We start from the raw sequence: 24216 nt of genomic DNA on the forward strand, positions 1-24216 counted from the left end.
ATTGCTGACGCAATCAATATGAGAAAGAGGTATACAATTGCCATAAAAAGAGCTACATGATGTATAGTTTCATAAACTCTTAAAATGACTAATTTCATCCAGCTTTTTGTTGCTATAGGATTAAGGATGGTGTTTTTTGGTGCTAAATTTCAACAACCGAATTCTACATATTACACTTCTCGCCACCGCGATATTGAAGAAATAACAGAGGCTTGAAGACCTAATAAATAATGTCATTAGTTTTTTATTGAAAATAATGAATATTTTTCCTTTCAATTATAATTTGTATTTTTCTCAAAGTATATTTAGTTTATTTTGCCAGCAGTTCCTTAATTAGTTTCAATTCATGTTTTAATATTATATGTCAAGAACCGCCTAATACCATGTCTTATTTGTTAAGAGATTGATGAAAATAGTCCTATCATTAGAAAGAACATATGATATTTTTATACAATATCAAATGCATGTTTTCATATTACATGTCATACTCTATTTAATATCATAATAAATTTTGTTTGTAAGTTAATTTCTATATGTTTAGGTTGATAATCATTGTTTGTCATAAGAATAATGGGTTACTAAAAGTGTAAAAAATGTAAACAATTTTCAATTTAAGGTTTTGTACATATACATGTAACAAGCCATATGTATTGATATTGTGGAAGGAAAATATTAATTAAAAGACTATGAAATTAAAAGCACTATTCGATATAATGTTGCACTATAACCATTTCCCCCATTATCATCCATATTCTAAACTATGAGGATATAATAAGACTCATATCTTAATTTATCCGGCGAAAAGAAATAAAGATACATTTCATAATTTTACATGGATGTGAATGTTTAAACAAAAATTATAGCTTGTTAATGTCATTCAACTTGGAAAACAACTCTATTACCTTCGCTAGGCAGCATTGTAACACCCCAAAATCCGGGGTCGGGGATCCGGGTTGTCACGAGTTCCATTTCCCTTAATAACACCCAATCTTAATAAATAATCAACTACTCTGTACTGTGACCCCACAATAAACACACACACCACAAGTTATAGTCTCAGAGATGAATATCCAAAAATAATCACAAGTCGTTTTATTCCACAATTATATGCCAATACACCTTAAACAGGTTTCTGAATAAATTTACATTTCTTTGCCATTATTACAATTGATAAAGATACATAAGTCTGGTACATCAAAAGTTGAAAGCCTAGCCTATTGGTAGTTCCTACCTTAGCTACAGCGACATCAACGCCTATAGGAAACTGCGGAACGTTTCCTAATCGCTTGCGAATCGGGAGCTTGGTCCTGTTCATCTTTTCTATCTGTTGTTGTGTGATGAAAGAAGAAAGCAAGGGTGAGCAGCAAGCCCACCAAAATAATATGTATAATGATTAACAATATATGAGCCTTCTCATAGTACTCATGAAAGTCTTGGTCAAAATAAATGAACCAAGTTTGGCCTCTTAATGCGACGAAGTCGCAAAATATTCAGTATATATACTTATATACTTTTCAAAATCTTTGAAATCCTCTGCCATGTATAATATACATAGAGTTCCAGTTTATAACTGTATAAAAATATCGTTGCAAGGTGATCTCATATATCTAACCTTGTCTCAACGTTTTTTTCTGAAAATCTTTGACATGCACAAGATAATCATTTACTAGATATAAGTTTAAAAGATGAAGTTACAAGATACTCCAATATACTTATATCTTTTCCGAATACTACTTGAACTACCACCGTTCAATGTATAAATAGTTCATCCCATAGATTAAGCTATAAGACAAAACTTGTATAGAATCAATTTTTAAAATATCATCAAAATAAAATAAAGTTATGAGATACTTCATTTGATGCACACATCATTTTACAAACTTGACCCTGCCAACACTCAACAATCGCCCAACCATAGCCTTTCTATCGAAGTGCTCTGGGTAGTGTTGCAGAAATATCCAATTGGATGATGAACTCATTACGGGAGTTTGCCGCGCCAGGAAGACCACTTACGATGATCAGTCGTAGTAGTACAACCCCACCATTTTCTACATGTAGAGGAGAACCTGTCAGATTTACTTGTCAACCGAACACTGGACTCCTAAGGAATGGACCATCTTAGCGGAACTTCCAGACCATTTTGGGCCAATAATAAAAGGCTGGGCCGGCGCCACTCAACCACTTACGCCACTCCTAGTTCAGATGAAATCCATGACTCTGAAACGTAAAGCTCGTCCCCCCTTTCCCCAAGTAGAAACTTGTTGATACGGCTCCACCAAGAAGTCGTATCTAGTTGGAAAGGAAAACTCACCGATATTTCCCAGGCGATGCCTGTTAATGGATTAACTTGTTCCAAGAATTTTACTTCCCGAGTGTTGGGTAAGTAATCAAAATTCTTTTATCAAGACAGCAACCTTGTTGCGAATATAAAACACACCACATAGCCGGATCCCTCAGGTTTTGAGCGAGTATTTAAATCCCCTTCGAGAGGAGGATCTTAAATATAAAAATGAGTTTTGGGATCCGCTCTAACTTTTAAAAATCATTTTGAAGACTCGCAAAACATTTTTGAGAATGTTCGGAGTGATGCTGATTTAACAAAATAAATGAGTCCCAATATATTAGAAAATATATGAATATTATTATTTAAATAATATTCCCACAAAGAATAATCTTTATAAAAATAATTGAAGTAGAAGTTTTAAAACTTATACTTGAAATGAATATTAAATAACCAAAGATATACTTATACAAAAGTACTATCTTTATTTGAATAATCAAAAGTGAGTTTGATTATCGACACCTTATTCTTTATTAAAATAAAGAATATATCTCAGCAAATAATCGGAGTCATAGATCCTCGAATGAATATTCAAATAATATTCAATAAATAAAATAAGATGAGTCATAAGCCCTCGAATGAATATTCGAAATAATATTCAATAAATAAATAAGCTGAGTCATAAGCCCTCGAATGAATATTCGAAATAATATTCAATAAATAAATAAGGTGAGTCATAAGCCCTCGAATGAATATTCGAAATAATATTCATTAAATAATATAAAGTTATCGAATAAACCTTATTCGATTAATAGTTTTGAAAACTATAACCATATATATAAATATATATATATATATATATATAAAATCTACTCGGGATCCTCGACTCCCGATTTTAGAAAATGTTTTCACCTTTGGGTCCCTATACTAAGGGTATATGCAAATTACCGCTATTCTCTAGCATAGGTATTATCAACTGAACCAACAAATATATATAGCAAGAATACGAAACAGGCATGCATATGTACCATATCACATGCTACAATATATCGCAAGAATTTGCTAATTTAACCATCATGCATCTATCACAAGATAATGCATATACAAGTGTATACATCACAACAACAGTATAACGGATAGAAAACTTGCCTGAGTGCTCCCGGATAGGCTTAAGCTTAGAGTGGGTCCGATAACCTATGAACAACAACATAAGTCGGAATTAAACCCCGGTCGCTTAAGAAACTAGACTTTAACCATTTAGAGTCCTAACGTTCGCTTTCGCGCTTAACGATTTACTTAAGTCGCTCGAGTACCCTCGGCTCCACCATTTTTAATAAATTAACCATTACGAGTTTTAAGGCGATTCTTTTGCAAATGTCTTACCAACTGCCTATTACACCTTACATAAATGTTTCTTACCCCAATTAGTCATTTAAGGTCCTTTACCAAGGTTTCAAAGTAAGGCGAGGGGTAATGGTTCGTTTGCGAAACATCGTTACTTAAAACGGCCGTTTCTCCTAAACCGTACATCGGAATCAAACGAACCGCATATCAAAACGAAGCTCGTAACATGAACTATCTAAACATGGCAATGGTAAAAACCTAACAGTGAGTTCAAGGGTTCTGATGTTAAGAACAAAAACAGTCTACGGTAAATCGGGCATTACGACGGCTATGTTTACGCGATTTCCCAAAATTTTACTTAACCAATTCAACCACCAATCAATCCCAATTCATAACCCAATCAAAACTCCATCCATACCATACTACAACAGCCCCAACAAATCAATATTACCAATTCATACTTATTTCTCAATTATGAACTAAGAGTTTACTTAAGTTCATTGACTAATAACCAAGATTTCCAACTCCAAAAATATCACAAAATCAACCAATCTCTAAACACACCATAATCATGCCTCTCACCAACTAAACTACTCATAACAAGATTTAAACATGATTACACACCCATTATACTAACCCATCATCTAAACATTAGGAAATCTAAACAACAAAACTTAAAACTAAGATCATGAAGAGTTTTACCTTCCTTGAAGCTTTTAATCCATGAAAGATCCTTGGAATGCCCATGGAAGCCTTAATCTAACCTCCTACAAGCTTGTTCTTTCAAAGAAATCAAGAACACAAAAATTAATTTCAAGAAAGTACTATTCACCATCTTCTTCCTTGATTTATAAAAAAAGACTGGCTTGGAATTAGAAGCTTAAACTTATAGGAAGTATGTAACTATCCATGGGGAAGCTTAGATAAATACCTTGCCAAATAGTAAGTGGTGGAGCTTGGATCTTCATTTTTTAAGAAAAGGGGCCGAGAGCTTCATGAAGAAAATGGAGGGTTTTGTGTTTTGTTTGGTGAAAAATGAAATGTTTGGCTTGGTTGGTTGAATTTTGATTTGTTTTAGGTTAATTACCTAATTAACCTTGATTGTGTGTGGTTATCATTCAACCACACTTCCTCCCCCCCCCCCCATGTCATGCTTACATCATCAAGTGATGTCACCCTCTCTCCTTTGTCCTCTTCCTATTGGTTTGATGACATCATCCCCACTAATCCCTTTGATTAGCTTCTAATTGTTTGCCTAATGACCGCCGATCTGTTATACGGTTCGCTTAACTTTCATTCATATTTCTCGTTTGAGGGATCATACCCGGGATCTTATTACTTGGGTTTCCTTAACCTTTCTCCATACATTATATTCCTTTTATGATCCTCTCTTATAATCCTTTAATTTAAATCCTTCTTATCCTGTTACCTTATACTCAATTCTTTCCGTATCTAGTAGATTTCCGGGAAAAATCAAAGTGTTCGGAATTGGATTCTGACGATCTTTACATACACTTATATACCACATAGAGTACTAATAATATCCCAGAAGATTAATAACAGAACCCCTACATAGTGTGGAAAGAAAAGTTTTCTCATTCAGCATAATCTGCAAAATCACTATTCATAAGGGTTTCAAAAATTTCCAAAAATTGGGGGTTATTACAGTCTCCCCTCCTTAAAAGGATTCCGTCCCGGAATCAGATAGAAAATGAATAGGGATACTTTCTTACTCTCGAGTAAATTTTCCCACATTGTGGTTCTTCCATCAAACTCTGAATAGTTTGATAACCCTTCTCCTAAGCACTGATTCCGGGACGGAATCCTTTTAAGGAGGGGAGACTGTAATAACCCCCAATTTTTGGAAATTTTTGAAACCCTTATCAGATAGAAAATGAATAGGGATACTTTCTTACTCTCGAGTAAATTTTCCCACATTGTGGTTCTTCCATCAAACTCTGAATAGTTTGATAACCCTTCTCCTAAGCACTTGTTCCTTTTTACTCTATAACCCTTCCTGGTTGCTCCATATAGGTTACGTCGGGTTGCATGTCTATATGTTCATATGCCCCTATTTATCTGGCATCCGAATTATACTTCCTTAACATTGATACGTGGAACACGTTATGACTTGCTACATGTTCGGGGGTAGGGCTAGCTTATATGCTAACTTCCCAATACGTCTTAATATATCCAAGGGTCCAATAATTCGTAGGCTTAGCTTTCCTTTCTTTTTGAACCTCATCAATCCTTTCCAAGGGATACCTTTAACATTACTAGTTCCCCTATTTCCTATTCTTTGTCCTTTCGTGTCAAATTAACATATTTCTCATGTCCATCTTGGGCTACTACCAGCCGTCCTTTGATTAGATCTATCATATCCTTGGTCCTTTGGACCACTTCTGGTCCGAGCATCTTGCGCTCTACAACTTCATCCTAACATAAGGGAGATCGACATTGTCTTCCCTCAAGGATCTCATAAGGCGATATCTCAATACTGACATATAATCTATTATCGTAAGAAAACTCAATCCGTGTTAAGTGATCATTCCAAATTCTTTCAAGTCTATTGCACAGACTCTCATTATAGCTTTTAGCATTAGAGCTTTTACTTCTCAATACCCATTCTTTTCCAGTTCGTAATCGCTACTACCTTCCGTTCCTAATATTATACTGGTTATACTTTTGCTCGTTAGCGTTCTATAACCTTTTAATAACCTCGTCAACCTTAGTATCACCAATGTGTTTCCATTCCGAATACCACCACAACTTTACTACTCCTTTTTCAGCTGCTTCTATCTTCGAAAGCTTAGTCCTTCATATAGAAGTAAAAGAATTTATTGAGAGATCACTATGATCATGAACACTTGTTCTATTGCATAGTTAGTACAGAAGGTGGCCAGCCTTTAGTACTTGACAAGCAATTAAACAACATGTGGTATCCTACTAGGCTTCTATCACACAGATAGATAGTCATTCGGCAATACCTCCCCTTCTGGAAGGGTTGTTCTTCTCAGCTTATATGAAATGAAAAGAAGAGAAAAGAACGAATTCAAGAGAATTGTATATATGAAAAAAATATACTGCCACAAAATATCTGGCTTGGAACCTACCTCTGAATTATAGAGGTTTGTCATAGGAGAACAAAATATATGTGTATATATATCAACATCAAATATTATCACATCGCATTTCGCATGCTTAAATATTTTTGCTATTCCGTCCATCATTCTATGGACCCATGCTCTTCCTCGAGCTTATACACAATCACCTTTGAAACTCCCTCGATATCGAAAATCAAATCTGGGATCTCTTTCTAGACATCATCGTTACTAGAATCCTATGCTTGCACCGCAACCTTCCTCATATAGTAATACGACTCTCTTTTCATAAGAGGGAATAAATATTCAATAGGTAGATACTCTACTTAATTAGTCTATCAACGATAACTTATACACTACCACGACCCGTTTAGTGGTACTCAATCTCAACATCCATTCCAATACAACTCTCACGGTTGTAATCAGCTCATTACTCGCAGAATCATTGCTGCCTTACTATGGTCCACTACTGACCTACTGTAGTCATTCATTTTCCATGAAGTCTTAATAGCTAACCATACGGAGTCCATACATATCGTATCAAATCCTTCTAAGGAGGTAACATAATCACCATTTATGATTCACGAAGAACACTCCTGATCCTGACGTACATACATGACATGAAGCAGATAAAATTGCAGAAGAGTTTCAATCAAAGAAAAAATAGCAGGTTAATACCATTCTTAACCATATGTCTATATTAGGAGACATGAAGCTCGAAGGTTCATTTAGTCCTTTTTGAAACATGGTCCTGGCTTATTCTCAAGATAGTTCCTTCTAAGATAGATAGCCCGCTCATGGCGATTACACGAATTAAAACTTTACCAAAATACTATCATGGTTGGGTATTGCACAGTCATCAGAAGGAATGTCAATCTTCCAAACCATAATAAAACCTTCACGGCTTCAACCATTATCACTGTATTCCTCTGGCACGACGCCTATAATTGTCGTCTTACACTTAAAGTGTCGGCCAGCTCTTTGGCCTTTCCTGATAGTAATAGTTCCTTATAATCAATGTCTTTTAAATGATCTCCAACTAAATTTTCTACCTCATTTCCAATCACCGCTTGTGCGAAAACTCTCTTCCTTATACTTCGGTGAGAAAAAAAAAATATCACCATTTTTCCATAAGTTATTGCCTCGGTCTTTTAGAGGTTAACATTGTCACGATTGACTCTTGATCATACTTAGGCCGTCTCTTATTTTGGGTCCTTCTTGATTTCACCAATCTCGACCCTTATTGGGTCAATCTATACTTTCTTATGGTTCAACATGTGCCCCACCTGCCATTATTATAATTACGTCATATTTCCTTTATCAACATTTCTATTCTTGAGAATTTTGAATTTTACCTATCTCCTTGTAAAACCTCTAAGGTTATCCTTGAATCGTTCCTCCTGTATTCCCTAGATACTAGGGCATATCAAAATACCATATACTAATACTAGAATCATTGTCTATATACTTTTGAAAAAAAAAAAATTCTCCACTGATTCTTTAAAGGTTGTTGTTACCTTAATTCCACCTTTAAAAAGGTACATGCATCCTTCCATGGATAATTCAAGTCATATATCCCTGATAAGGGTGTCTTAATCAATCATTCCCACCTCGATAGTATATGCCTGATTTTACAATAACATCTGTATTCCAAATGAGGTCAATCAATTATGGCCTCCAAAAGATAACGGCGGTTATCCGCTTTTCTTTCCTAATTTGGTAACGATAACAAGGATATTCTGGAAGATATTGGTCGTGTTCAACATGAACTTCTTCTTAATAATTCCTTATTTACTTTTGTTGTTTATCTCAACAGTCATCTCAATGTTGGGATATCTTTCATACCTGGCATCTCCCTTTCTGGGTATCATGCCACCGGTCTTACACTTCACCTTCTTGAAGGTCACTTCCTTCATCCAATTTTCTTAATTTCTTACTTTCTTGTCTCTTCAGTCTATCTGCGTCTCATTATTTATCCTTCGAATTATCTCAAGGTTTTCTCGAATCCTCCCAACTTACAGGGGATAAAAATATATGTATCTCTTATGCCCTCAACCATCAATTTTAACTCATGGTGAATCACCCTCATCCTGACGAATGCATACTTTTTTTATTTCTATTGCTACGAGTCTTTAGGGTTTCCTCATACCCAACTCCCTTATCATACCTCAAACTCTATTGCCTTTATATTCCTTTCCACTTCAGTTTCTTTTTATTTTCCTTTCTCTTATCCTTATTTCATGAACCAACACAACATAAGTATTGATTTCAAACATCCCGTCATTCTGGATTCGTGTCCTCAGAACGAATCTTGACAACTTTTACAACTTAGATTCATAATTCATCATACTCGTCCGCCTTTGTTCTGACTCTAAAGCTTTTACACTATCTCCATAACCTTGGGAAGTACTTTCCTGAAAACAATTGACTGAACTTTAATCAGTTTATTGTAATCTCTTGCTCCGTGCCTTCCTTGGCCTTTCACCAGCGGGTGGCCTCTCTCTTAGAAGGGTAAGTGACAAAAGCAGTCTTTTGTGATTCGTCCATCATTTAGAATTTCAAATGATTCCTATATTTCCTTTAGCCAGGCTCTCGCCTCTACTGGGTTTGCTTGTTCCTTGGAACTCTGAGAGCTTAGTGACTTAAAGATCTTGAAAGAATTTCCCACCGCACTGTCTCCTCAGGGTGGTGGTTGGGGATAATAGTTTAAGTTCTCTTTAGACAGGCCCATGAATTACTGTATAGGAGTACCGTCTCAGGTCTCCTTTCTTTACTCAACTTTCTGTTTCCTTAGTATGAAATGTTTCATCCTTCTCCCATACTTGGGGTTATCTTATACGTTAAAATCCTTGTTTTCCACTTCATTATGTTATGGGCTCCTTCTTTCTTAATGGCAACCTCCCTGACTATCACATTCGGGGTTTGCCCTAAATCTTATTCCTTGAGCTATGGATTTCATCTAAGATCCAGTCTTTAAGCTCTTAAACGTTTGGAACCCAAATTCTGTAGGAATACCTCGTTATTCCCTTATCATCTTTCTTGGTATTAATCTCTTATCTAATTGTTGGCTCTCTTCCTTCATTCATCACTTTTTCTGGCACAATATGTTCTTTTCCAATAATTCGGGCTGTATCGCAATCTCAAACAGTTTTTCGGTACCGGCTCCGGTTACCTTCACTTCTATTTCCATTTCTCAAAATCTCTTATAAACTCTCCCAAAGACATTATTATCTTGAGTCTCTCCTTTTTACTAAGGGCATCAGCCACCACATTGGCTTTCCCTGAATGATAAAGAATCTCCCGCTCATAATTCTTGATTAGCTATAACCGCCTCCTCTGGCATATGTTGAGCTCTTTCTACGGGAAAATGTACTAGAGTACTTATGGCTTAGGTAAATCTCGCACTTCTCTCCATACAAGTAGTGCCTCCAATATTTAGGGCAAAACTATTGCCACGAGCCCAAGCTCATGGGTGGGGATATCAAATTTTATATTCCCTTAATTGTCTTGACGCGTACGCGATTACCTTGTTGTGCTGTATAAGAAGCACCCTAATTCCTTATGTGAAGCGTCACTACACTTCACAAAATCTCATTTTCCATCCGGCAACGCCAACATAGGGAACGTCGCCAACCTTTGCTTCGGTTCTTAAAAGGTGTTCTCGCATTTCTCTGTCCATTCGAACTTCTCAGTCTTACGAGTAAGCCGCGTTAAAGGGCTACTATCTTTACAAACTTGAACGAACCTCTGGTAGTGACCGGCCAATCCTACCTCTGGGAGTTGCCCTAACCATGGTCATCGATTCCTCAGTGGTCCTTTATTCATTCTTTTCAGGATCCTTCACGGGATCCTCCTCAGCAATAATCCCTTCTAGGACAACATCCTCAACCGCTACATCCTCAATATCAACATCATCCGGTCCTGCGTTAGGACGCTCTATCAGATCCACAATCCGATCTCCAATTAGTAATAAAACATCATCGCGTTGTTACTCCTCAACCTCAGGGTTCGGAGTCCCGCTACCATATACGATAACGAACTACGCTTTTATCACGATATTTATAAGGGTTCCCATAAGGGTTTTAACTATCAGTACTACGTTAGGTAGCCCGACTATGAACTTGGCAAGAGTTCTTATTATCTTAGTGAACTTATTGACTTTACGTCACATCATCTCTGAGGTTTATAACGCTTAGCTCTGATACCATTTCTGTAACACCCCCAAATCCGGGGTCGGGGATCCGGGTTGTCACGAGTTCCATTTCCCTTAATAACACCCAATCTTAATAAATAATCAACTACTCTGTACTGTGACCCCACAATAAACACACACACCACAAGTTATAGTCTCAGAGATGAATATCCAAAAATAATCACAAGTCATTTTATTCCACAATTATATGCCAATACACCTTAAACAGGTTTCTGAATAAATTTACATTTCTTTGCCATTATTACAATTGATAAAGATACATAAGTCTGGTACATCAAAAGTTGAAAGCCTAGCCTATTGGTAGTTCCTACCTTAGCTACAGCGACATCAACGCCTATAGCAAACTGCGGAACGTTTCCTAATCGCTTGCGAATCGGGAGCTTGGTCCTATTCATCTTTTCTATCTGTTGTTGTGTGATGAAAGAAGAAAGCAAGGGTGAGCAGCAAGCCCACCAAAATAATATGTATAATGATTAATAATATATGAGCCTTCTCATAGTACTCATTAAAGTCTTGGTCAAAAGAAATGAACCAAGTTTGACCTCTTAATGCGATGAAGTCGCAAAATATTCAGTATATATACTTATATACTTTTCAAAATCTTTGAAATCCTCTTCCATGTATAATATACATAGAGTTCCAGTTTATAACTGTATAAAAATATCGTTGCAAGGTGATCTCATATATCTAACCTTGTCTCAACGTTTTTTTCTGAAAATCTTTGACATGCACAAGATAATCATTTACTAGATATAAGTTTAAAAGATGAAGTTACAAGATACTCCAATATACTTATATCTTTTCCGAATACTACTTGAACTACCACCGTTCAATGTATAAATAGTTCATCCCATAGATTAAGCTATAAGACAAACCTTGTATAGAATCAATCTTTAAAATATCATCAAAATAAAATGAAGTTATGAGATACTTCATTTGATGCACACATCATTTTGAAAACTTGACCCTGCCAACACTCAACAATCGCCCAACCGTAGCCTTTCTATCGAAGTGCTCTAGGTAGTGTTGCAGAAATATCCAATTGGATGATGAACTCATTACGGGAGTTTGCCGCGCCAGGAAGACCACTTACGATGATCAGTCGTAGTAGTACAACCCCACCATTTTCTATATGTAGAGGAGAACCTGTCGGATTTACTTGTCAACCGAACACTAGACTCCTAAGGAATGGACCGTCTTAGCGGAACTTCCAGGCCATTTTGGGCCAATAATAAAAGGCTGGGCCGGCGCCACTCGACCACTTACGCCACTCCTAGTTCAGATGAAATCCATGACTCTGAAACGTAAAGCTCGTCCCCCTTTCCCCAAGTAGAAACTTGTTGATACGGCTCCACCAAGAAGTCGTATCTAGTTGGAAAGGAAAACTCACCGATATTTCCCAGGCGATGCCTGTTAATCGATTAACTTGTTCCAAGAATTTTACTTCCCGAGTGTTGGGTAAGTAATCAAAATTCTTTTATCAAGACAGCAACCTTGTTGCGAATATAAAACACACCACATAGCCGGATCCCTCAGGTTTTGAGCGAGTATTTAAATCCCCTTCGAGAGGAGGATCTTAAATATAAAAATGAGTTTTGGGATCCGCTCTAACTTTTAAAAATCATTTTGAAGACTCGCAAAACATTTTTGAGAATGTTCGGAGTGATGCTGATTTAACAAAATAAATCAGTCATATATTAGAAAATATCTGAATATTATTATTTAAATAATATTCCCACAAAGAATAATCTTTATAAAAATAATTGAAGTAGAAGTTTTAAAACTTATAGTTGAAATGAATATTAAATAACCAAAGATATACTTATACGAAAGTACTATCTTTATTTGAATAATCAAAAGTGAGTTTGATTATCGACACCTTATTCTTTATTAAAATAAAGAATATATCTCAGCAAATAATCGGAGTCATAGATCCTCAAATGACTATTCAAATAATATTCAATAAATAAAATAAGCTGAGTCATAAGCCCTCGAATGAATATTCGAAACAATATTCAATAAATAAATAAGCTGAGTCATAAGCCCTCGAATGAATATTCGAAATAATATTCAATAAATAAATAAGCTGAGTCATAAGCCCTCGAATGAATATTCGAAATAATATTCAATAAATAAATAAGCTGAGTCATAAGCCCTCGAATGAATATTCGAAATAATATTCATTAAATAATATAAAGTTATCGAATAAACCTTATTCGATTAATAGTTTTGAAAACTATAACCATTTATATATAAATATATATATATATAAAATCTACTCGGGATCCTCGACTCCCGGTTTTATAAAATGTTTTCACCTTTGGGTCCCTATACTAAGGGTATATGCAAATTACCGCTATTCTCTAGCATAAGTATTATCAACTGAACCAACAAATATATATGGCAAGAATACGAAACAGGCATGCATATGTACCATATCACATGCTACAATATATCGCAAGAATTTGCTAATTTAACCATCATGCATCTATCACAAGATAATGCATATACAAGTGTATACATCACAACAACAGTATAACGGATAGAAAATTTGCCTGAGTGCTCCCGGATAGGCTTAAGCTTAGAGTGGGTCCGATAACCTATGAACAACAACATAAGTCGGAATTAAACCCCGGTCGCTTAAGAAACTAGACTTTAACCATTTAGAGTCCTAACGTTCGCTTTCGCGCTTAACGATTTACTTAAGTCGCTCGAGTACCCTCGGCTCCAACATTTTTAATAAATTAACCATTATGAGCTTTAAGGCGATTCTTTCGCAAATGTCTTACCAACTGCCTATTACACCTTACATAAATGTTTCTTACCCCAATTAGTCATTTAAGGTCCTTTACCAAGGTTTCAAAGTAAGGCGAGGGGTAATGGTTCGTTCGTGAAACGTTGTTACTTAAAACGGCCGTTTCTCCTAAACCGTACATCGGAATCAAACGAACCACATATCAAAACGAAGCTCGTAACATGAACTATCTAAAAATGGCAATGGTAAAAACCTAACAGTGAGTTCAAGGGTTCTGATGTTAAGAACAAAAACAGTCTACGGTAAATCGGGCATTACGACGGCTATGTTTACGCGATTTTCCAAAATTTTACTTAACCAATTCAACCACCAATCAATCCCAATTCACAACCCAATCAAAACTCCATCCATACCATACTACAACAGCCCCAACAAATCAATATTACCAATTCATACTTATTTCTCAATTATGAACTAAGAGTTTACTTAAGTTCATTGACTAATAACCAAGATTTCCAACTCCAAAAATATCACAAAATCAACCAATCTCTAAACACACCATAATCATGCCTCTCATCAACTAAACTACTCATAACAAGCTTTAAACATGATTACACACCCATTATACTAACCCATCATCTAAACATTAGGAAATCTAAACAACAAAACTTAAAACTAAGATCATGAAGAGTTATACCTTCCTTGAAGCTTTTAATCCATGAAAGATCCTTGGAATGCCAATGGAAGCCTTAATCTAACCTCCTACAAGCTTGTTCTTTCAAAGAAATCAAGAACACAAAAATTAATTTCAAGAAAGTACTATTCACCATCTTCTTCCTTGATTTATAAAAAAAGATTGGCTTGGAATTAGAAGCTTAAACTTATAAGAAGTATGTAACTATCCATGGGGAAGCTTAGATAAATACCTTGCCAAATAGTAAGTGGTGGAGCTTGGATCTTCATTTTTTAAGAAAAGGGGTCGAGAGCTTCATGAAGAAAATGGAGGGTTTTGTGTTTTGTTTGGTGAAAAATGAAATGTTTGGCTTGGTTGGTTGAATTTTGATTTGTTTTAGGTTAATTACCTAATTAACCTTGATTTTGTGTGGTTATCATTCAACCACACTTCCTCCCCCCCCCATGTCATGCTTACATCATCAAGTGATGTCACCCTCCCTCCTTTGTCCTCTTCCTATTGGTTTGATGACATCATCCCCACTAATCCCTTTGATTAGCTTCTAATTATTTGCCTAATGACCGCCGATCTGTTATACGGTTCGCTTAACTTTCGTTCTCATTTCTCGTTTGAGGGATCATACCCGGGATCTTATTACTTGGGTTTCCTTAACCTTTCTCCATACATTATATTCCTTTTATGATCCTCTCTTATAATCCTTTAATTTAAATCCTTCTTATCCTGTTACCTTATACTCAATTCTTTCCGTATCTAGTGGATTTTCGGGAAAAATCAAAGTGTTCGGAATTGGATTCTGACGATCTTTACATACACGTATATACCACATAGAGTACTAATAATATCCCAGAAGATTAATAACAGAACCCCTACATAGTGTGGCATGAAAAGTTTTCTCATTCAGCATAATCTGCAAAATCACTATTCATAAGGGTTTTAAAAATTTCCAAAAATTGGGGGTTATTACAAGCATTATAAAGACTATGGTCTGATCCTCCGTCAAATGATTGTCCTATGCAAACCTGTTCCAGCCTGTAGAGCATCTTGCTTTTCCTTTTTCAATTGAGAGTCCCATAAGAGAATCTCCATTTTATGTCCTTAAAACTATCTCTTCTCCAACATCCCATTCATGTACTTCAGGATGAATATATCTAGGAAAATAATGCATTTCGAAGTAATGTTAGATAATTACTATTGGAAAGTTAGTAGAATAATAGCGGTTGATTCAAGAGAGTCGTACCACTCCATAACCTGAGTTGTTGACATGGGATCTTCTCATAACTCTACTGAATTGAACAACGTTAGGCATTGGTTCATTTATTTGAACAATAATATGTTGTTCTACAACAATCACGTTTTCAGCACTTGCAACATTGTGGATGTTATCTTCGTCAGTAATCTCTGCATATAAAACAGAGTATACATTTGAGTTTTCATACAGGCATGTCCTATTGTATAATAATACATTCTATCATCTAAATTCAGTTTACGATATAAAATTAGCATCTTACCTCTAATAATTGCAACCTCCTCAACTTCTTTCTCTATCTTTGCATTGTCAAAAACATTAATTGTAAATTCACCACTACCCAAATATGTGAAAAGTATAATGTCTTCTTCATTAAGTTTTGCATAATGCGCAAGCTCTCGCAAACCAAACAACATTCCCTTCACACTTGAGTAGTATCCTCTAAAATGTTTTCCATTCTTAAATGAAAACGAAACTACTAGCGTATGCTAAATTCAAAATGCAAATGGAAATTGAAGGGAATTTCCTGTATAAATTATTGATATAGCAAATAATTTGAACCATATCAAAAACTATGGAATATATATATAAATTATGAATAAATCATATATTTAGAACCTTAGTGCATCATGTGAAGAAACTTACAAATTCTCCATCAGAAATTGCGTAAGGTTTAACTAATGAAAGAAATTTTCGGCCTCTTGCATCTTTTTTTTCTACAAACACCATTTATAGCACGAGTATATATTATGATAGATATGTGAGTGTATAAAAAATATCAAAATTCTTTTTATAACTATGATCTAAATATCAGATATACCTTGATTGCAGAAATTGCCCACCAACTATTTTTTTGGTACAACATAATCAACTTCTGAACATTCGTCACATAATATATTAACTCAAAAATAACCAGAACCTTGATATAAACAACAATAATTCTCCCTCCAGTTCTCATAAGTTCTTGAAACAAAGGTGAAAGATGAGTAATAGTGTTTGTCTTATTATCAAACTTGCCCTTTATTATGCGACCGCTGGGTAGCCTTATTTGTGCATTACACGGAATGTCTCCTGCTATTTCTGAACCTATTGATTCTGGTACAATCTGTAAGAAAGAATCAATATAAATGAATTTGCTAAAATGAGATTATTTACTATAACTAATCAATGAAACAATACATTATTTTACTAATTTATGTTTGTCACGCATGTGTGGGTCAATGAAAAGAATAAATCGTGTCGTCTTTGGCATTTCCACTTCCATCTATTGAGAAATAGATGTAAAAAAGATAATTAGCACATAATTAAACAGTAAGGCATACATCTATTAAGAATTAAAATTAGGTACAGTAATTGTGTTATGAGTTATTAATCTTATTTACCTCTTGAAGTTGCTCCATATCAGTTTCTTCAATTGTCTTTTCTGAACCAAAACTAAATGGCGTTTAAGCAAGTTATTGTATAATTCTGCATTGTAATCACACAAAAGCATAGTGCATTATACTCGATAATCTATTTGGTATTACCTGAAGCAAGATTGTTTTAGTGTTTCAAAACCATCAAAGAATTGTCCCGTTCCTATGCGGAAATACAAATCACCCATTAGTGTCAATGAAATCTATTTTCCAATTGATTTTAAAGTTTTAAATCTTATATATTAGCAAAGTCTTAATGTAGAAAATATAAATTGCTTAGATTTGTGTTACGGTGACTAAGTTGAAGTTCTAAACCCATAACCCAATTTGCAAAGCCTAATTTCAAAATATAAACTCATAACCTAAATTGGATGGCTAATTTTATTAATAGAAGTAATTAATAGCAATGATTTCATAAACATTGATTGACATTGAATATACGAAAGATTATATGACAAACGTGCATGTTAAATGTTAGTACAAATTAAATATGAACATGGAAGAATAAGTAGTTACAAAGTAAACTAAACTTAACATAATCATGTATCATCTGCAAGAAACTCTTAGAGGCTCAATCTAAATAAGAACAGAACCGAATGACTTCCTTCTTGGTAAAAAAGAAGCATTCCTCCATCGATGAACTTTGTTGGTATTGTGTAGTTTGCATTATCAATGAACTTTGTAAGCGTATACGATATTTGACGGTTTCTTGATGGTTTCTTCTCTGTTTCAACAAGATATTATATACTGCCTAATTGTAAAGAAATAATATTATATATTAAAGTTACTTTTATGTTTCAAGATATATCAGATGTAGCCCAACTTTAAACCACCTAAATAACAAGAGTTTTACATTTTTCAGCTTTGATATAAATTCAATATCAAAGCATTATATTTATAATTTTTTAAAATTAAAATATATTTCTAAATTTTACTTAAAAATATAATGTTTAGTTATAAACGTATGTTATTGTTCTATATGGAATTCCACACAGATTACTTCTAAATTATATTTATGAATTTATATTTAGATTTGAAGTTACAATTTTGGAAAAATACATAAATTTTTAATGTATAGTTTTAGGATGGTACAGAATTTAAGCTTTTAATGCATTAATTTCCTTTAAATATTGTTTGGCATTTACCATATTTTAATTAAATTCACCATGGATAAACTATTGTCATTTTAGATCAAATATATTTTAAACTAAATATAAAATATTGATAAAATTTTTAAATATAGAAGATCAGTTAGCATTAGTTTGTTTATGTTATTACCTAGAATGATATAAAGGGATAATTTGTTACTAATATTAATTAAAAGAAAATGTTATTGTTCTTTGACAGATTTTATATTAGTTCCTAACGTATTTTATATTGACATATATTATATTAAATCAATATTACTTAATTTTATATTGACCGAAGTTAGATATAATAAACCCATTTTTTAAAAGTTATAAATTAAATTAATATTGAGATTTAACTTTTTGTACAATTAAACAAACATGTATTGTTAAACACATCATAACATGTGGGTACATTAGAGCTAAACCATTTTATATATTGCATCTCCCAAGAAAAATAGTCTCTTGCAAAATACTAATGTATTAAAGTGTAATAATTATGGCACGTATTACACACTAAAGTATGATGAGCATTCTTACATCATCAACTAGAAAATCTAAATGTAGGATCTTTTACTTAAAAACATAACTATAGAAGATGAAGAGTCTATTTGGCCGCACTATTACACATGCATGGATTCAATTTGATGATAAGTTCATTAACTATAATTATAACTAATTTAACACAACCTTTTCATTATCTCATCTAGATAGCTCTTCACACTATTCTTACTCTATCATATTATCAATTTCATATAACTCTCATTTCTGAGAAGAGTAGTAACCAAAATAATGGAAAATCTTCAATTGGACATTATCAGTTTGATCTTTTCTTACATTATTATCCAGGCAGATGATTTCAGCAGTTTTGCAAGACTGTTAATGGCTTGGTTAAATAAGAAAACCTCTATGAGAATCAAAGAAGTATTGGACAAGATGGATTGGGAGGTACTTTATCAGTTTCATCAGAATCCATCCGAGGTTACACGTGATCGTTTTCATGGTTTTATAGCTTTTGCAGTTCATAAAAATCTTGATCAAGTGATGTTCTATAACTCAGATTGGAATCTATTTTTTAGGCAAAATATTGATCACCATCTCGCAGTGTTGGATCATATATCAGGTAATCATTTCCCATCTTTGTTCGGATATGTTTTCTTTAAAGCTCTATTTAGAGGCCTTGAAAGAAGTCATACATGCCAGAAGATGTTTGAATTGCTCAATAAAACTGACATGAGGTCGAAGCTGATAGATATTTTTAGGTTGTTTGAAGAGATGTATTCTTAGATTACAGACAGAGAATATCTTTTTCCTGTATATAAGTTTTGCCCAAATGCACGAAATTTATACCCAATGTACCAGCTAGATGGTCATCCTTATGGAGAAGAATTATGGTTATCCCTCTACGATTGGATTTTTGAGCCTGACTTTTATATTGATGGTGAAGTATACAGCAAAAGTTTGAATATGTCTCATATATGGAACACTAAGTGTGAGCATTGTGCTACTCAACTCATCATGTACAGGAATCTCCTAAGTAGTTTCACTAATTAAGCTTCTTAAATATTCTCCTACATTGTATGTGTTTTAAAGTAGAATGCAAGGACATGTTATGGTTTTTTGTCATTTTGAACTACTCCTGTGAATTTTCAAGGCATATAGTAGAAGCATTGTACAACTGACTTATTGCATTTCAATTTACATGTTTTATTAGTTTTATTATTAATCATATCTGATAAGAGAAGTAGTTAACAACAAGTATACCAATGTTAAAGGCACCTTATTCTTTCTAAGTATCACCATATGATGAGAATTCAAGATGTAAATAATTTAATACCGTCCCACTTTTCCTTAAATTTGCAAATGTAGAATATTTTCAAGACTAACTACATATTTTAGTACAATGTATAGTTTGTAAAATTATAATCATGTCAATGTTCAATTCTCCTCATATATCTTTGCATGATAGACTTTATAGCAACCATTCATTTAGTATATAGTTATTAAACTTAGGCCTCATGTTCCACACAAATTTGATAACAAGCTGCTTAGGATAATCATCAAGAACTTCCACCATGTCATACAATCATATGTATGTCTTACCTCATCCGGAGTTGTGTTGTCCAGTTTTGTTGACAAGTTCCAATATATTTCCCATAGGTCTCCCTTTTTCGATAAATCCTAACATATCCCCTGCTTCCAGCCTTCTCCAGTCTCAAATTATGAGAAAATATATTAACTTGATCAAGAATGCATGTGTTCATTACTCTGAAATGTCCACAAAATTTAGTAAACTCTGATTCCAGCCAATTCTTTAGTCCAAATTCATTTTCAGTTTTGGAGCTCAAATAGCTGAAATGGACCATGAATGGTTGCATCGATATGACTTTTTGGATCAAACATTACAATTGAGGCATGCCATCTTCTTCATCATACAATTCCCATATATGCTTTGGTTGGATGCACTCTTCTGATATATCCTTATCAAAATTATGGAAGTCTGAGTCTTGGACTTATATTGGTACCGACTCAGCTTTATTGAGCATTTGTTGTTGAAGCAGCCTCTATTTTATTATACCACCCATTCGTTTAAACACTAATTCATGATAGTTAATCCTTTATTTTGTATATTTTGATTACTACACTTCATATTATAGTAGCACTTTATTAATCATCAACTTGATCATCAACATTATGTTTTGTCATCACGGTACAATTTAGGCATTGACACTATGCACTACTGGAGTTCTTATGATCGTCATATGCTTAAGGCGGAAATTTTATAAACAAAGATAAAACTCGCATTGATTTTATGTTTTAATCAAAAATAACAGGTTCCTGTAGTTTTCTTTGAAATGGATGATTTTATGTTTTTTATTCCAAGTTTAATATATTTATATGTTCGTTAATATTAAGAGTTCACCATCTCAGAATACGATATACAAATTAGTTTTATTTATATAACAGTTGATGTTTAAAAAATTGTCGGATAACAAGCTTGCGTAGTGGGGGCAAAAGTCCCTAGTGTACTATAACATACCGTAATATGTACTATGATACTATAGAGAAATAAATATATATTAAACTGAACATTTATCTACTTTGGCTATCAGGTCAACTTCTATATTTCTTCATTTGGGGCTAAATATATACTCCATTTGTTCCAATTTATATGAACTAATTTTATTTTTTGGACGTCCCAAAAAGAATTAACCTTTCTTTTATAATATTCATTTAAGATTCTTATGTTGAATTCTACCATAATTTTTAAAAAACGTGCAAACTAAAGTGGCTCATGTAATTCGGGAGGGAGGGAGTATAATTTGTCAATGTCGGATTCTTTATATATAGCCATATAGGTGCAGGATGCATGCAAATTTGGGAAAAATGTAATTTGTCATATGCATCTTTTCTACATATGCCGTACGCAAACACCTCTTTTAGATATATATAAGATTTTAATAGACGTCGTCTTTTATATGTATCAGACAACAACTGATACCAATATATAACCTATGTCTATGCCCAAAAGAATATCTTCTTTAAATGTGTCAACAGTCAAAACGTCTATGACATATTTAAATTAACCTTTTTTTTATCAATATAGAGATAATATTGAAGAGCCATATAGTTACTCATTTGAGTTGGCTTATTGATAGATAATGTTGAGCCTAGGCCCATATACTAGAAAACCCATTTAAAAGGCTATAAATACCCTTGTAATAAGACATAAGAGAGTATCCCATTTATTGTACTCTAACAATGACGCTAGAAGGAGATTAAACCTCCATATACAAAATAGCCACACAATTCAAAGCCCCAAATTAATTTTTCACATCACAACACATAGATCCATAGAATTACAGTAAATCGAAGCCCCAGAAATATTTCATTTCAACATTTAAGCATTTAAAATGGAAGATTCGGGACAAATCGCGATTAGATCCGCAAATCCAAATACAAAAGATGCTGCTAGCATCAAACAAACAAAAAGGAATAAAGCCCTTCCAAATCCAAAAAGCTTGTTTCCAGAAATGAAAACTGTGGGCGGGGATGGTGGAATACCGACCTCTGGTCTAACTCAAAGCAGACCACAAAATAAGGACAAGAGAACCAGAGTTCTTACTCCACAGGGGAAACAGGCGCTCACAAGCGATGCGAGACTGCATCTGAGAAAATGAAGCGCCAAAATAAGGCTCTTGAAAAGCAAACCTCAGATACGAGCATTGTTTAGATCGATGACGAGATACGCCATCTGGATAATGAAGGAAGGATTCTAATGGAAAAGGTGTAATAGAAGCGAGAGATAGCTCATCTTCAAAGACAACTAGAAGAGGATTCCGAAGGACACACATTCTCCGAATACCAAACGGAAAACTATTAATCTTCATGGAGAACCTTTATGGGAAGTAAGGACTCCACGAGCTCATTCTCATCCAGATGATACAGGTGCAAATGCTAGAATGATAAACTCGTTGAGAACGAGGACTATTAGGAACATAGAGGGCCAGTAGCAACAACTCTTATAGAGGATGATTTATTACTGGTCAAGGACTTTATAAGAATACACTCAGGGGAAATGGAAACATCCTTGGAGAGTCCGTTATCTAGGAGGATCGAAAAGGCTAGGATAAACAGAAACCTCAAAGTACTTCTCATCGAACAGTTTGACGGGTCCGCAGACCCTGCCGACTTCATTCATCTCTTTAATGGTCGAATGGCATTTCATGGATATCTGACATAGCAAAATGCCAGTACTTCTCATTATGCTTAAAAGGTCCAGCTCTCATGTGGTATAACAATCTCCCACCAAGGTCTATAGAATTGTGGTCCACCTTAAAGAACAAGTTCAAATCTAGATTCACCATCAACAAAAAAGGGAGGAAGATAACAGCATCCTTTGTCAACATTCACCAAAGATCAAACGAAAGCCTTATAGAATACATAAATTGTTTTCGAGCTAAAACTATCCAAATCTCAGATTTGATAGAAAACTTGGCTTTAACTTACTTAGCAATGGGAGTTGATAGGAGCAGACACGATTTACTCTTAGAGGATTCTTTAAGAAAAGCCTCGTTACACTTCAAGCAGCAATTGATTTGTTTGAGCATAGATTGACTCTTCCAGAAGTGGTTGGAAGCATACAAACTACCAGATTCCCGAGGCAAATAACAAACAGGTCATCTGACTGATCTTCACAATGGGATCATCACCGAAGTTAAAGAGGTTCTCGATGTGAGAAGGGACCCGCCTATAGATTGCCTAGACTCCTTGAAACCGATTTCATCAAACCATTGTAGTTCCCAAGATGGATAGCAAATACTGTCTTAGTCAAAAAGAGCAGTGGCAAGTGGCACATGTGCATCGACTATTCCATCCTCAACAAGTCCTACCCCAAAGAATTTTTACCAACTTCTCAATATCGATCAGCTCATCGACTCCACAGTGGGAAATGAGATGTCATTTATGGATGCTTTCTCAGGGTATAATCGAATAAGATTATCCAAAGAAGACCAAGATGACACAACTTTTATCACTCATAAAGGCATCTTTTCTTACAAGGTTGTTCCCTTTGGACTCTTAAACGTAGGGGCCACCTTCCAAAGGACAATATATATAGTCTTTAGACCTCAAATTGGGAGTAATGTTCAGGTGTCTTTGGATGACATCGTAACAATGTCACCCACACCATCAACACACGTAAAAGACCTAAGAGAAACATTTGAAAGAGTGAGATCTCATAGCATGAGGTTTAAATCGAGTAAAATGTTCTTTCGTCTTAAGTGGAGGACGATTCACGGGGTTCTTACTCACCCAAAGAGTCATTGAGGTTGATCCCAACCAAATATCTTCCATACAAAACATGGCATCCCCGAAATGCCTCAAAAAGATCCAATTCCTCACCGGATCCATCGGGGCTCACAGACGTTTCATACCTCATTCATCGAAAAAATGTCTACCAATGTATGAAGTTATAAAATAAGCGTCAAAGGGCATCTCGTTCAAATGGACAAAAGAATGCAAAGAAAGCTTGCAAAAA

This window comes from Apium graveolens, chromosome 4 (genome assembly GCF_009905375.1).
Source record: "Apium graveolens cultivar Ventura chromosome 4, ASM990537v1, whole genome shotgun sequence".
Classification (NCBI taxonomy): Eukaryota; Viridiplantae; Streptophyta; class Magnoliopsida; order Apiales; family Apiaceae; genus Apium; species Apium graveolens.